This window comes from Takifugu flavidus, chromosome 21 (genome assembly GCF_003711565.1).
Source record: "Takifugu flavidus isolate HTHZ2018 chromosome 21, ASM371156v2, whole genome shotgun sequence".
Taxonomy (NCBI): Eukaryota; Metazoa; Chordata; class Actinopteri; order Tetraodontiformes; family Tetraodontidae; genus Takifugu; species Takifugu flavidus.
In genome coordinates, this window is record NC_079540.1 from 3,217,623 (window position 1) to 3,231,775 (window position 14,153).

General features: G+C 45.4%; 1 protein-coding gene and 1 long non-coding RNA gene across 2 annotated transcripts in view; one reads left to right on the plus strand and one right to left on the minus strand.

Annotated features, from left to right (window-relative positions):
* LOC130518096 (uncharacterized) lies at nt 1–14,128 on the minus strand. Its single transcript, XR_008947930.1, has 3 exons — nt 13,075–14,128; nt 1,866–2,009; nt 1–307 (listed from the first exon to the last, which is right to left on the minus strand). It is a non-coding gene; the product is annotated as an uncharacterized LOC130518096 (long non-coding RNA).
* Nucleotides 12,113–14,153, plus strand: part of col8a2 (collagen, type VIII, alpha 2) — a 24,049-nt gene continuing 22,008 nt past the window's right edge. The window contains exon 1 of the mRNA XM_057020439.1: nt 12,113–12,816. The gene's annotated coding sequence lies outside the window, so the exon portion shown is untranslated. The remainder of the gene's footprint in view (nt 12,817–14,153) is intronic.

Below are 14,153 nucleotides of genomic sequence, written 5' to 3' on the forward strand. Positions count from 1 at the left end.
TTCGTGAATCTTGATAACTTTCAGTTTTTCCAAATAAGTTCCACAACCAAAGTTCCACAAATTATGCCAACATCTGTTTATTTATTTACATTTATGTGCGTTAAATGTGAATCATTAAATGTGTTTTTAATATACACAAATGGTCACACAGGCTCCAACATTTATAGTAAATCTCAGAAAAAAGAGGGAATTAGCATGAATAGTCCAACTCGCATGATGGAGGTTGGTCATCAAATCCTAATTTAGCCCTCGGCCTCCTCTGTGTCAAAATTTCGTAATGTGTTCCGTGGCAAGAAGAGCGTGGCAGCTTTCAAGGGGAAAAAAAAACATGGAAATGTCAAGACATTTGCTTAGAACAGTCGATCTCGGATACCGCGTAGCCCTGCAGGGTGAACACAATTAGTACATTTATGTTGCTGGTGGCAAAACTGGGGATCAGGTTTTCCATACAGGAAAGCCATTCATTCATGCAAGTCATGAGGTAAATGTTCTGCTTGGATATTTTGGGCAATAACAAGCTTTTAACCTTTGACAACTAACGCAGAGAAAACGATGAGGGCAGCGACTGTGCCCTTTGAGCGTAACTCTGCAAACCATCGCATGTGGTGTTCCCCAACGCTGATTCGACGACAGCCCTGACTGCCGAGCACATGCCCTGTTTGACAGCTTCATCACGGCGGCTGTTGTTTTTCCGTCTCCGGGGTGGGAATAACGGCAGCGGGCCGTCGTGTGGGAATGAAAATCTCTTCTTCACCTGTGGTAGCCGGGGTCCCAAACCCAGCACTTTACGCAATCGCAACCAGCTGTCCACACGTGTGAAAGCACACGCTAAGCCACAGAGGTTTGTTAGCATAAAGAGGGAGGCTGGTTTTAAAGCCCCAGATGTGTAGCGATCCGGCTGTTTCTGCAGACGACTGGATCAGCTCCTGAAACACCTGCGGCCTCCAGGAGACTAGGTTTCCCCGGAGGTGTTTTAGGGGGCTCGCACTTCAGCACCACTTTTAATTCAATTAATACGTAGCCTTATGACTCTATAATGCCAACGACGTAAGTTTAAACCTTCGATTAAGGCCAAAAGTCGAACCTCGAGAAAGGATGTAACGCTCCAAATATGGGTAAGGGACAGAGCTGGCGGCGGATCCAAATCGTTTTATTGTCATCTAGGTGCTTTTGTGAATAAAAACAACAATCAAAGTAAGAATTTTTATGAGCTTTTAATCAGCGTTTGAAGCTCATCAGTGTCTGGAGAGGAAAATGGCTGTTTAGCGTGTTAAATAATCATCAGCATTCGCACGCCATACGATAGCTGGGCCTCATTGAGGGGAGGAAATAGCGATGACAAAAGGGTAGCCAGCTCTGAGGGAGGAGGTCCATCTGTACAAACAGCACCTAGTTAGGGGAGTTATTAATTACCCCGGGTCATCTTCCAGACATTTGGACGCGGGAATTTCACCCTCGTGCCTTCGTCAGAGGCGTCGGCAAAGTGACTCTGACCGCTATATCTGTCTGTAGTGCACTGCAAATCAGCTTTAAAACCAGCGCTGGTGGTGATTTTTCCCTCAGCGGCTCGTTGTGTTGCGAGAAGAGATGAGTTTTCCAGAGCAGGAAGGGGTGGGGGGGTATGGGGGGTAGTTTGGGTAGCATTCAGGTTGGGGCTACATGTGGCATCAGGAGCGTTAAAGTGGGATTATTCCTGCTGCCAGGAGAGAAAGAGGGACGCCATTCCTCCACAAACACACACCAGAGCTGGTTTTCTCATATACTCGCTCTCCTTTATCACTTTCTCTTCCCTTTAAAACTGAGAGAGGGGTCTGGCTGTTTTTATGCCCCTCTTTGCAGCTTTCAAGAATGTTTGCAATGCTTACCGGGAATCCCAGCTTGTTGACTTTGGTTTGGGATAAAAGGTGCGGCCTCCTCTGTTCCCAGTCCTGATCCAAAAGGTGATTACGCCGGCCTCAACGTGAGCCCGTTCGTGGGCCGGCTCAGACAGATTACCCTGCGCTGCGCTCCTGTTATTCAGGCGACCCAGGTGAAGACATAGAGGGCAGAAATTTGGGGAAGAATGTTGGTGGCGCAGAAATGGGGAGAACATATGAAGGTTTTTGTGGAGAGAAGATGATTCCTGGTCTCAACGGGCCACAAATAAACGAAAAATGAAGGTATCACTCACACGTGATGGTTAAATTCAAAAGCAAAAGGCTTTTTCTTCACTGATTATGAGTTCTGTGTCCATCAGGATGCAATTCTATTGCAATTCAAAACACACTGTGGCATTTGATTCTCCAGTTTGGTTGTAAATTCTAGCAGATTGTTACTGCTATAATCTTTTCATTATGCTGGGTAAATAGGCCTCTGGGGCTGTTTACATGATTAAAACCCACCATCCACATAAAAAATACAAAGCTTTCTGCATGTTTACTTTGTCTTCTATGCTGTCTTTTCATTTTACAGCTGCTCGGCCGTATCACAGCCAAAATCAGCCTCACCCAGGACCGCTAGGCCACGTTGTTCTGGAGACATTTCCTTGGGTATTTATTCTCATGTATGTGGTGAGCAGACAAGCTGTGGCACGGGTTTAAAGCATTTCACAGCATTTTATATATTTTCCCAGCTCAGCCGACATAATTGATCAAGGGATGCGACCAAACTCATGCAAATCAATAACATTAGCCGTTGCTAGCTTCTTAAAGATGTTCTCGCTCCTCAGAACATCAACATGTTTATTTTTCCAGGTTTTAAAGACAGTAAAAGTTTTGTTTTGAACTAAGGACTGGTTCCACATGGACCATACGGGCAGCGGCGTTGATGCATGGGTAAGAAAAAAACATGATTGGTTCATGTGGGCCAGCAATAATATTGTGTTTAATCTAGATATCATTACATGCAAATTGAGAAGGACGAATTCAAGGGCACCATTGTTTCCTTGGGCCAGATTTTTAAGGAGTTCAATGATTAAGTGTTTCCTTTAGAAACCAAAACCAGGCAAGATGTGGAGGTGTCTGAGAGACCCGAGTTCAGGGAGGTGTTCTTGGGAAAACCGCAGATTCGTGAAATTGTTCTTGTGCCCTGTTTTATATTCACACTAAAAAAATGTAAAAATTGAGAATGTAGTTTGCTAAGAAATGGCTAAACAACCTAAAAAATGAAGAAAATGACACTGGGGAAATGGAAGTTTCATTTAGAAATAGATTTGAAAATGACATCTCTTCTTAGGAACATCTCATAAGGTGAATGAAACCCCAAAGAGGTCTCCTTCAGCATTTTCAGTAAATTTTTACCCCCAAATTCTAAAATATTATCAGTTTTATCAGCAGAGTTAGCAAAGTTAGCATCACCCGGTGTTTCTTCAAGTTAAATTGAAGAAGAGCCTCCATCACCTCTGTCTCTTATTCCGTTTCTTGCTTCTCAGCATAAAATCATGTCACATTGTTGCTTTTTTTACCCAGCAGAACAGGCAGGCTTTGGAAATCTGTGTTGCCGTAGCGATGAAGTTCTCCCGCAGAGCCTCTCTGTTACACGGTCCCATGACGTGACTTCACAAGCTCTACTTGAAGCACGGAAAATTTTATGTAACAGCATTGATCTACCTACAGCATGTAACAAATGAATCATTGCTGTTTTATCCCATAAATTCAACATCAGCCTCCTCTTGGATTTAAGGGGAAAGTTTCTTGGGAAAACACGACTGAAGCCAGCGGTCTCATCAATCAGTGGAGAGTGCTTTCATCCCAAATGTTTGTTCTACCTTCCAAAACCACCTCAAACACTAATTGCATACCTTTGGTAAAGCTTAGTTGGTAGATTAAAAGTGTTTTAATCTAAACTCCTCAAAATCTTTTACCTGGAAATGACTGAAAGAACACGTTCTGCTCCATTTAAAGTTTATGATCAGGATTTTTAACGGTTTGACGGTTATTATTGACAGTTAATTTGTCTTTTTTTCAGCGCATCTTTAAACGTACCCAACTTTCATAGGGATGTGCTTGTTTTGCCATGATGTCCTGCCTGGAGAGCGCAGGAGCGGTAAGCAGAGCGCCACACTGAGGTTGATCTTTAAACGCGTCCCCAAACCAAAGAGCACCTAAATGCCATTGGATCTACTGGTAATTGCTGCTTGTTCAAGTGTTTTCTCCCCCCCATCCTCCTGTTTTTCCACTCAGTGGCTCTGCAGCCTTCTCTCCCACATATATTACGTTGCAGACAGTCGTCCAAACTTCATTAATTAGGATTTAGCCGCAGCCTTTTTAGCATTGCATCACCGGTTTTGGCCGGGCCCTATGAGGAAGTGCTGGAGTAAACAACACGTTCCTGTCTGTGATGTTTGATTGTTCATTTCTGGAAGTGAAGGAGTGTGTGTGTGTGTGTGTGTGTGTGTGTGTGTGTGTGTGGGGGGGGGGGGTGTAGGGTTGGTGTCAGCAGATCAGATAAGACCGAGTATTTGCCAACCACCAGGATCTGATCTTCTCGGTTTCCACAGGCGATTTACACCCTTCTGTTATGCAGGAAAGGAACAGATAGGATCAGCTAATGCTCTCGGTCTCTCCATCCCTGTTTAATAACTCCTCCGAGAGGAAGAGGAAGGAGGAAGACGGCCCTCGGAGAGGGCGAGAGTGCCACGGGATGTGATTAGGTTGGACCTCCCGTTTATGATTTCTGTATTACAGGCGCTCGGTGCCAGACATTCCCTCCATGGAAGGAATGTCTTCCTAACCAGTTCCATGTGAATGGTTTAGGAGGGAACCACAGCCCGCTGGTTCGGCTGAGAGTTCAGCTTTGAAAACATGCGCCGAGGGAGAAACTTTGAGCGGATTGAGGGCAGAAAAAGAATGGAACCGCTGAGACGGGCCTAGGTGGTAGAACATGTGTACAGATCTCCTCGGGGCAGAGTTTACTTTTAAAGCGAGTATCACAGAGTATCACGGGATTGAAGAATACAGAGTAAAGTTAGCGACGGGGCCAGGATAGCATGATTCCAGCTTTATAAGGTCAAATAAAAGAGGGGTATCCCAGAGCAAGAACAGTTAAGCGTAACGCCGTAAAATCTGCTGGATCTTTGCGGATGAACTCATCGGATATTGCGACATCCATATAAATTCGATCCTACGGCCTGGCTCATGCCTGTAGCTTATTTTTGATTTGCCGTCATTATGACTTTCCAGCTCATCTACATCGTTGCTTGAAAACATGTCCAGGCCGTAAACGTCATAAAAGTCTCTCTATTCCCCGAGCCGAGCCTCTATAAATCCGCTCTCTGACTTTGTGACAACTCTGAAACATTAGATTCATGTTTTTACTTTTCAAAATGCTCTGACGCTGCCGTCCACGTTCTTCTTCGTCTTCAGGGGTGCAGCTCTGGTGTTACCTGAATGTGTGCTTCATCCGAATCCGAATGGCCAGTTCTGCTCTCTTGGAACCAAATGTGAAGCGTTTTTCTGGTGCTACTTGTAGCACATGCAGAATAATGACTAATCTTGCTCTTTAGCAGGCCTTTCCTTCTTGCAGCTTTCTTAAGCACACACACAAATCCGCGCAAACCTGGAGTGGAGTCGTGACCTTGTCCCGTACAAGCCGGTGTCCGACGCTCCAACAATAATGTTTATTCATCTGTCTCAGGAAAGAAAAGACATGCCTTCCAGCAGCGGCTAGTCAAAGCAGGAAACACAGGGGAGAAGATGTAGATGTCCTGAACGTGCACACTTATCCTGCAGATAAACAAGCCTGCAAACAGCCACAGGCCCCCGGAGGAACACGCCGCTGCAGACGACGGCGCCGGCTGGTTCAATTCTGAAGCGTTGCCGCCTCCCTGTCAGACGGGGGTTTGCCTTCAAGACTCATTTCACTGCAAATGTTTCCAGCGTTTTGTTCGTTTATTTCTTCAACACTTCCTTGGGCACAGGTGAAAATACAGTAACTCCAAATTTCCAGCACATGGCTTCAGTTTCCACCAGCAGTTAATGGTGCATAATGTTTAAACAACACAGTTTAATTGTTGCTTTTGAAAATGAAATTCCCTCGAATTTGTCTGCATGTTTCAGCAGAAAGTGAAGGTTTGCATAGTTGACTATTGACTTGTTTTTGTCGGCTTTTACTGGATTCTCGTTTCTTCCTTCCACCTTCATCTGACACCCAAAATTTTGGTTCTCAATTCTTAATGAACCAGGAATGAGAATGTGTTACCCAGTCACCATCAGCAGGAGGGTCCTGGTCCAGGGGTCTGGCTCTGGGTTTCTCTAAAACCTAAATCATTTAACATCTCAAGATAATACAGTTGAATTCAATTAGATCCATAAGTTTGGCTGCTGAACTTTGACCACCTCTATAAACCAACCAACCCATCCATCCATCCATCCATCCATCCATCCATCCATCCATCCATCCATCCATCCATCCATCCATCCATCCATCCATCCATCCATCCATCCATCCATCCATCCTCCTTATATTCAGGAGCATCCATCCATCTCTGACTGTCACACTTATCTAATAGCTTCCTGTTAGCGAGGGAGCTAGTTGTCTTTCCCTCTCCGTAGGTGGTCTTTGCTGCAGTTTTGTCTGCAGTTGTGTTTGGAGAGTCCAGGGATCTTTGTTTTCCTGGCATGTCTGTCCATGCTAAGGACCGCTGCCTGTTTTTGTTCACAGTTATGCATCTGCAAGCTTTTGGAGAAGGAAACGGACAAAAACGATGAGTTAGAATCTACATTATTCACTGTCACCGAGGGTTTCCTCCGACTCGGTAACTTTATCTCTAAATTCCTCACTGAGAACAAAATGATATTGTGCCCTGTATCTAATTACCAAGTTTGTCTCCCATTTATAACAATTTCAGAATTAGAAACCCATGAATAGTGTGCTATCAGACACAGCTCCGAGACCAATTGTCAGTTTCCTTGTGTCTCTTGGAGCGTAGGTAACATGGAAACAGCTGTTTGAGGAGGAGGTTCCTGTGAGCATTGAGGTCAGGACACATTCACAAAGATAGGCGGGAAGTCAGGTGGGACAGGCCACCGATACACCCCGTGATATGCCTTTATCAGGATGCACGTGCGCCCCTGAACGTTAGTTTCACAGGCTGCGACAGCGAATGTTGCAGACAGACAGACAGGAACTATTTGGCTGTGACGCAAAACAACAAGCACAAGCTCTGGAGGGGTCAGCAAGTGGTCAAGTGAGTAAATGAGTTGTTGCAAGAGGACTAAACGTGCATGTTGGAGGGTCCTGCGGTGACCTCGCGGGGCATTTGCAGTGAGAACGCAAAAGCTACTTAGTGTGAACGCAGAGGGTAAAGGTCAGGAAAAGGACTCAAAGGGTCACAGCCTCACAGGAGAGCCACCAGAAATTAGTGCGAGTTGAGGATAAAAAACTTAAAACTTAAATGTTGAGGAGCAAATGAAAAAAAGCACCTAAATAGAATTCAGTACAACACAGTGGTGAAAATTGAGCCTTCCTAAAATATTTGAGCCTTAAGATTAATGTTCCCCAGCGTTTCACAGCTCCTAGCACGCTTCGCCTCACATAACCTCACATCTGTCCTTGTTATTTGAAGAAAACCCAAATCTTAATTATTCTATCATCCGCTTGGAAAAAGGCAGCTGCTGATTATCTCTGATTATCTTACAATAATTAATAGAAGCCCACACACACCACATACAGGCCAACTTTCACTCACTTCAACTCATGCTATCTGAGATCTGGGGATGCAATTTGAACATTTTATCCACCTGATGAAATATTTATGAAGTTATAGGTTAGAGGGATTTCATAATTCTGCTTCCCAGGATTATGAGATAACTGTCATGATGTGAAAACCCTGAATGTGTTACACAATATTGTGCATAATACGCCTGGGATTAAATCATAACCCTTCTACCTTGGCGGAACCTTAATTCCTGTGATTGACCTTTGCCCTCACGGTTGTGCCAGCACATCCTCGTTGGGTGGGGTTTGAGATGCTGCTGCAGAGATCTGTAAATCCTACCCACGGACTTTACTTTTTTCTAATTTGATTGTTTGGGTTTGGGGCATTCCATTGCTCCTCCCTGAAAGGAAATTGCTTCTCTGTTAAAGGAAAAGCATTTTTATAAAGAAAACACGTCGAAATAGGCCCAGTCTATCGTTCCTGTGCCTGTTTTTTGCGCAGTTGGGACTAGCTGGGTCGCATCGACGAAAACAAAAAGCTAATTGAATTGCTCAAAGAGCTGGAAGAGTGATGAGCTTATCAGTATCGTTCAGCGTGTTGCTTTTAGCGCTTGCGTGCAAACTTGTTCGCAAAGACTGGCAGTATCAACAGAATGGCCACGGCCAAGCGCCTTTGTTTGTCTGCACACGTTGGAGGCCTGTGATTGGAAGATAATGCAGAGAAATGATGTGTTGCTGAAAGGTCATTGGTGCAGACTACTTTTGCTTGGATTTAGTTCAAAGGACAGAAACTGGACTTGTTGCTCCTCTGTTGTAGTATCCCACATTAAATGCACACACACACACACACACACACACACATACACACACAGACACACACAGCTAATGAAAAATCCTTCAGTTTGAGACATAACAGCACTCTAGAAACATTTAGAAGGCGATGTTCGCATACTTCCATTGCGTTTATTGCGGTCGCGGCTGTCGCTACCTCGCCTTCGCACCTCACGTGTGATGCTGGACTGATGATTAATGATGCTCGGAGTCTTTCAAAGACCACCCAGGGTCAAAATAACTTGAAACGCCTTCAGACGCCGCACACATACTAACATGCAAGCACACGCACATTTCAAACCTCTCATTGTGAGGCCATCTCCCATTTTGTTCCCCTTTCCATTGTGTCTTCAGTCCAAGAGATGAAAGAACAGAACCCTCGGATCCCTCCAGGAAGAGCTTCTTTAATCTCTTTGCTGTCCTGACTTCTTCCTGTAATCAGGGTCAAAAGAGGACCGACTGAGATCGGACAGGCAAAATCTGGTCTCCAATACCTGTTCTTCCCTCCTTCCTCCATACTCTTCATCCTTCCGTACCATCCATGATTCATGGAAGAGCCCTGGCACATATCAGATCAATATCTTTGTTGGAACTTCAACATTTTTTAATGTTGTTTCAGCAGCAACATCAACTTAGTGGAGTTCTGCTGTTTTCAGCCATCTTCATTTCTGTCCGGTAAGTTTTTCTTCCCCTTTCCGTCTTATTTACCATCTTCTGTCACCACCTTTTCTTGCTGCCCTTAGCAGTTCTGTGTTGGCACAGCCTGTCGAGTGCCAGGCATTCCATTCTAAGGTCAGAACAGACAAAGTTTGACCACAGTAGGAACAGCTTTTTTTGACTGCTCACCCATGGTAAAGATAATAGGGCATGTTAGCAAAGAAATGCTTGCCCTGTCCCGGCTTTCATTTTTGAACATTGTCACTTGATCCTGCCTCCAGGTAGGATCCAGGTCTCCAAACCTTTTTGCACAGAGAGGTTTTGTGAATGACATTCAACACGCGCAACACTTCACCCAGAGAGCGACCACAGTCCCAAATAAACAAGGTCATGTTTCGGCCCAAATGTTAATCCTAATTGGGCTACCACACAAACAACTCCACCCTTTGCACACTCCAGCCATTCACCCAAAGTACTTAAGGAACACATATGTCCCCAAACAAATTCACTTCACCCTAAACACGCCACCTTTAAGAAGAACAGGCGGCCCCCACATGGAAACACAGTGGGTCTGTTTCTATGGTGGCACTGGGTGTGGTGTAGGGTGGAGAGTACGGGTGACGCCAGCTTGCCCTTCGCGCTTTATTTTTGGGCAGCGTCGAGGCAAGAGGAGTTCGGCATGATGCAATGTGACCATTTTCCACAGAGTTAACGGCCGCTGTTTGTTTTCTCTCTTGCTAATGGAATGGAGTGGAGGGGAGAAGTGGAGTCTAAAAAAAGGGGGAACTTATGACGACCAGGTGTTTTTCCCCTCTTCTTGGGAATGTTTCACCTTGTAAAAGCAAGTGAGTGGGAGGCGACCTGTGTACCGTGCTGATGAGGTGAATGGTCCGGGGATTTTTCAAGGGGTGTGTGTTGACCACAGGGTATGAGGGAGAATGAATGTGTGTTGTGTGAGAGTATTAGAGGGCAGGCTGAGAACGCTAAGCAGCCGAAGACAGAATTCTTCAGAGTAACTGTACCATAGCCATGTCTGGATTGGGGGGTGGGGGGCTTTCGACTGTTTGTGCGAGAGTCTCTACCAACAAAGTTTTTGCTATTGCTCCTGTGAATGGGTGCGATCAACAACACACACCTGGAGGGTGGGGGGTGGGGAGAATGAATGGCAGGCCTGAATACCACACAGGGCTCCTATTGATGACATCATCATCGCTGGGCATCTGGCCGCTCCACCCGTTCCATGTTTTAGAGAGCCATTCAGCATGCTTTAGGGACATGACGCCTGTTTTGCAGTCAATTTAATCAACTCCAGTCACGACTAAAATACACTTCCTGTGAACAGTGGCCAGCTTCTGACCTGCCATTGGAGCAGTTCATCAATCTCCGAATCAAGGAATCAAATATACATCTATTACAGGCTAAATACATTATTTAAATAGCAGGTCTCTTAAAATAACAATCATTATCAACTATGGCTTCAGTCCTTCTGCTGTAGTCCTACTTGGGGTCTAATCGTTTGTAGATTACACCGTCTGGGGACCTTTATCACTCTTCAAGTTCAAAATATGATTGAGAGATATGTTTGAGTATTTATTGCTGGCCAGAATTCGAACAGTAATTGATGCGATCAATCATGGAATGATGATCAAATTACAGGCGTTTTGGTAAATCAGCCAAACATTAATTCCTCGTAACTCTGTCTTCCCTTAACCTCCTGCTAGGTCCAAATCACCTTGGAATCGGAGGCTATATCTGATGGCTAACTCAGCTCTTGGAACTTTACCAGTGGGTCCTTCAGGACAAGGCTCGGCTCGCTTCCCGCTTGCTCACCCGATGGCAGAACAGCCTTTCCTTCGAGGTTCACTACCGCAGCACAGAGACGGCTAATTCGCATTCAGTTAAGCATAGAATAGCATTGAATGGTCCAGCTCTCAATAAATCTACTCCGCTGGGAGATAGGGAGTGATGATGTCTCATTTCAAACTTGCTCTCAATAAACCCGAAATGAGGTTTTCCTATGAATTATCCTGCATAACTGCGCAAATATGCAATGCTAAAAACAGATAAAGGAAAACTTTCTCCCCTCCACATTCTAAAGCTGTTAATCAGTCATTATGTTAATCACCACTCGTTGCGTTCTTAAAATAAATAAATAAATAACAGTGGAATTTGTGGCTATGTTGAAGTAAATTGGGCTGTAAATTGACTGTAGGAGTAATTCTAACATACAAGTCTGCATTCATGAGGTCCCACACTCGCTCATTCCCTGGTGGCAGAGTGCTGTTCATTGGGTGCTAGAAGCATCAGGAGAAAACAACCTCTCACACTCATTTATTCACCAATGACACAGCATGAATGGATTTGCTCTTTGTCGACGATGCAAATTTATTCTAAAACGTCAATTTCCATGGATGTAAAACTGATTTAGAATATTTTAATTTTCATTCGTGGATTAACTGCCACTGCAGTTTTCAGGTGTTTGGAAGTTTGCTTTTCTGCTCCTGCATTGGTTGGCAATCTCTTTTGAACAGAGAAACCATAAAACATAAGAATAAACACTAGCAATATGGAAGTGTGAGAAGTAAGAATCAGGCTTCCCTAAATTGCAGCGGTGTTGTTTCCAGTTCAGACTGTTTTTGCCCAGTGAGAAAAGATGCAACCCCACAGATACGGTCTGTTTTTTTGATGCAGTATACTGGTTTAGCCTATGGAGCTTTAAGGGTTTGGGACTTTGGCATAATCTCAGGAAAGCTCACGAGAAGAAAAGCACAGGCAGAGAGCAGGGGCCAAATATGCCTCTATAACCCCTTCTTCTAATCTCTTTTTATTCCGTTCCCTCCTCTTCATCCCACAACACCCGTCCCTTCACAGCCACTACCCCACCCCATCCTTCCCCCCCTCCCCTCCTTCATCACTGCAGCCAGCCACAGACACTTTTTGTATTTGGAGGGTTCAACCCAGGGAACAATCTGGTCTGTCTTTTCCCAAAATAAGCCAGTGGGAGAGAGATCGCCAATTGAACCGGTGGGTTTGGAGCAGCACAGCCCCTGGTTATAAGACCTGGGAGTGGGAGCTGAGCCTGCCTGGACCCAGAGCCTTTAGATCAATATACACTGCCTACTTGTCTGACTGACTGACTGGGTCTTACTTCTCTGTTACTCACACACTCTCTCTCCCTCTCTGTCCCGCTCCCTTTGCTCCTTCCCTCCTACTTTCCACCCTGGTGAGTAAGAGTGCACAGATTGGGAAGGTGTTCCTCAGACCTGCGTCTGGACAGCCTGAAGACAGCACAGAGAGGATTTATCACACTTCTCCTCCATCCTCCTTCCCAAAATAACACGGATGGGCTTTTTCTTTTCTCTCTCTTTTTTTTTTAAATTGCTGAGGGCAGAGATATAAATCCCATCGCTCCACTTGCAGCTGAAAAGCTTTCCAACACCAACTCTGTTTTTCTGCACTTGTGAGCAGCACCGGATCGATCGACGCGTGCCAACTGGAGGGGAGCACCACGTGTTTTTGGCTGCATGCTCGACGAATATTTGATGCCATTACGTCCCATGGGAGACCCTCGTGGCTGAAGCAAGGAGGGAGGTAGAAGAAATCCCCACCTGACGCTCACACCTAGTGCTGCCCTCATCCAGTGCAACCCCCCACCCCCACCATCCTGCCCCCGAGCAGCCAGAGAAGAGAGAGGTGAGTGTCTACCTGCCCTGCGCCGCTCTGGCTTCTGTTTGCATCCTTGTGTGTCCCGTTATCTCTTTTTTTCACCTTCCACCACATGTGGCTCCAGGGGCCACGGCCAAAAGAAACAGAGAGCAGGAAGGAAAAACTTAGAATAAAAACAGACTGTGCAATATCTTTGTCATGGGACCTGCAAATTTCTCCCCAGTCATAGGCCAGTGCACAGGGTAATAGCTTGCAGATTTAAAACAACAGGTACTGTCTGCTCACCAAGCTGGGTTGTTAAACTTGTACTGGTGCTCTCTTATTGATCTCCTCTGTGGTGACATGATCAGGGTGTTCGGCACATGGTTGGAATGGTGACTGCTTGCTGTTCCTGTCACATCTTCATAAGTTGAGTTACGCTCCCAGTGTTTTTTGTCACGATTCTTCCAATATTTGTGTGCTATAGTTGCGTGGAAAGGAGTGGCGCTTGATCATCTTTTTAGGTTTTCATAAGTAGATCCGGACAGAGTGAAAGATCATTTTTCCTCCTCTTCATCTATTCTCTTCATCCCCGTTGCTTCAGTCCATCCATCCTGTGTGACGCCATTGGCAAGCCACACTGCATTCCACAGTAACGACATCCCTCCATCCCAAAAGAACGCGGAGAAATAGTTGTGCCTCTGACTCTCCAGGTGTCCCGCAAGGAAGGCGAACGGAACGACAGAGCTAAAATCTAAATCAGACAAATAAGAGGAGCACAATAGCGGAGGGCCAAACGTTTGCTTTGCAGAGGAGATGTGTGGTTTTTTGTTTCGAGCGGAGGGGAAAGCAGACTCTGGAAAAGACACTGAAGTTCTGAAATCCCCCAAAGCCCTTGGCAGCATCTTTGTGTTTCATTCAAGAGCAGATGTACCTGCGTTAGCGTGCACAAGCGGGTACGTGCTCGTAGACGAGGTGCACAAACGCAGTTCCACAACGATCCAGGGCTGAGGTGCAGGAGTTCCTGGGGATAAAAGCTGCAGGTTGACACCCGTGTCTGTTTTACTGTTCAACATGATATTTGCCCATAAAGTTCAGGGCCTCTCATATAGATTTACTGGTTTCCAGTCACTCTTACCTCCCTTCCCTGGTTTCTGTTAAAACGTCTCTTGCTCAGAGATTTATTGCCCCCTTTTTCTTTCGCCAGAAATAGGGGTCTTGTTTTAGTTCTTGTTTTCTTTCTAACTGGCATGTATCTACATTCTTGGCGCTTGTTCGATGCCAACATGGCCTGGCAACCCCAGGCCACTGACTGGGATGCTCTGTTCTCAAGTGGGCGGCTGCTGGTGGGTTATGTCTTCACCAGTGGTTACAAGGGGTTTACA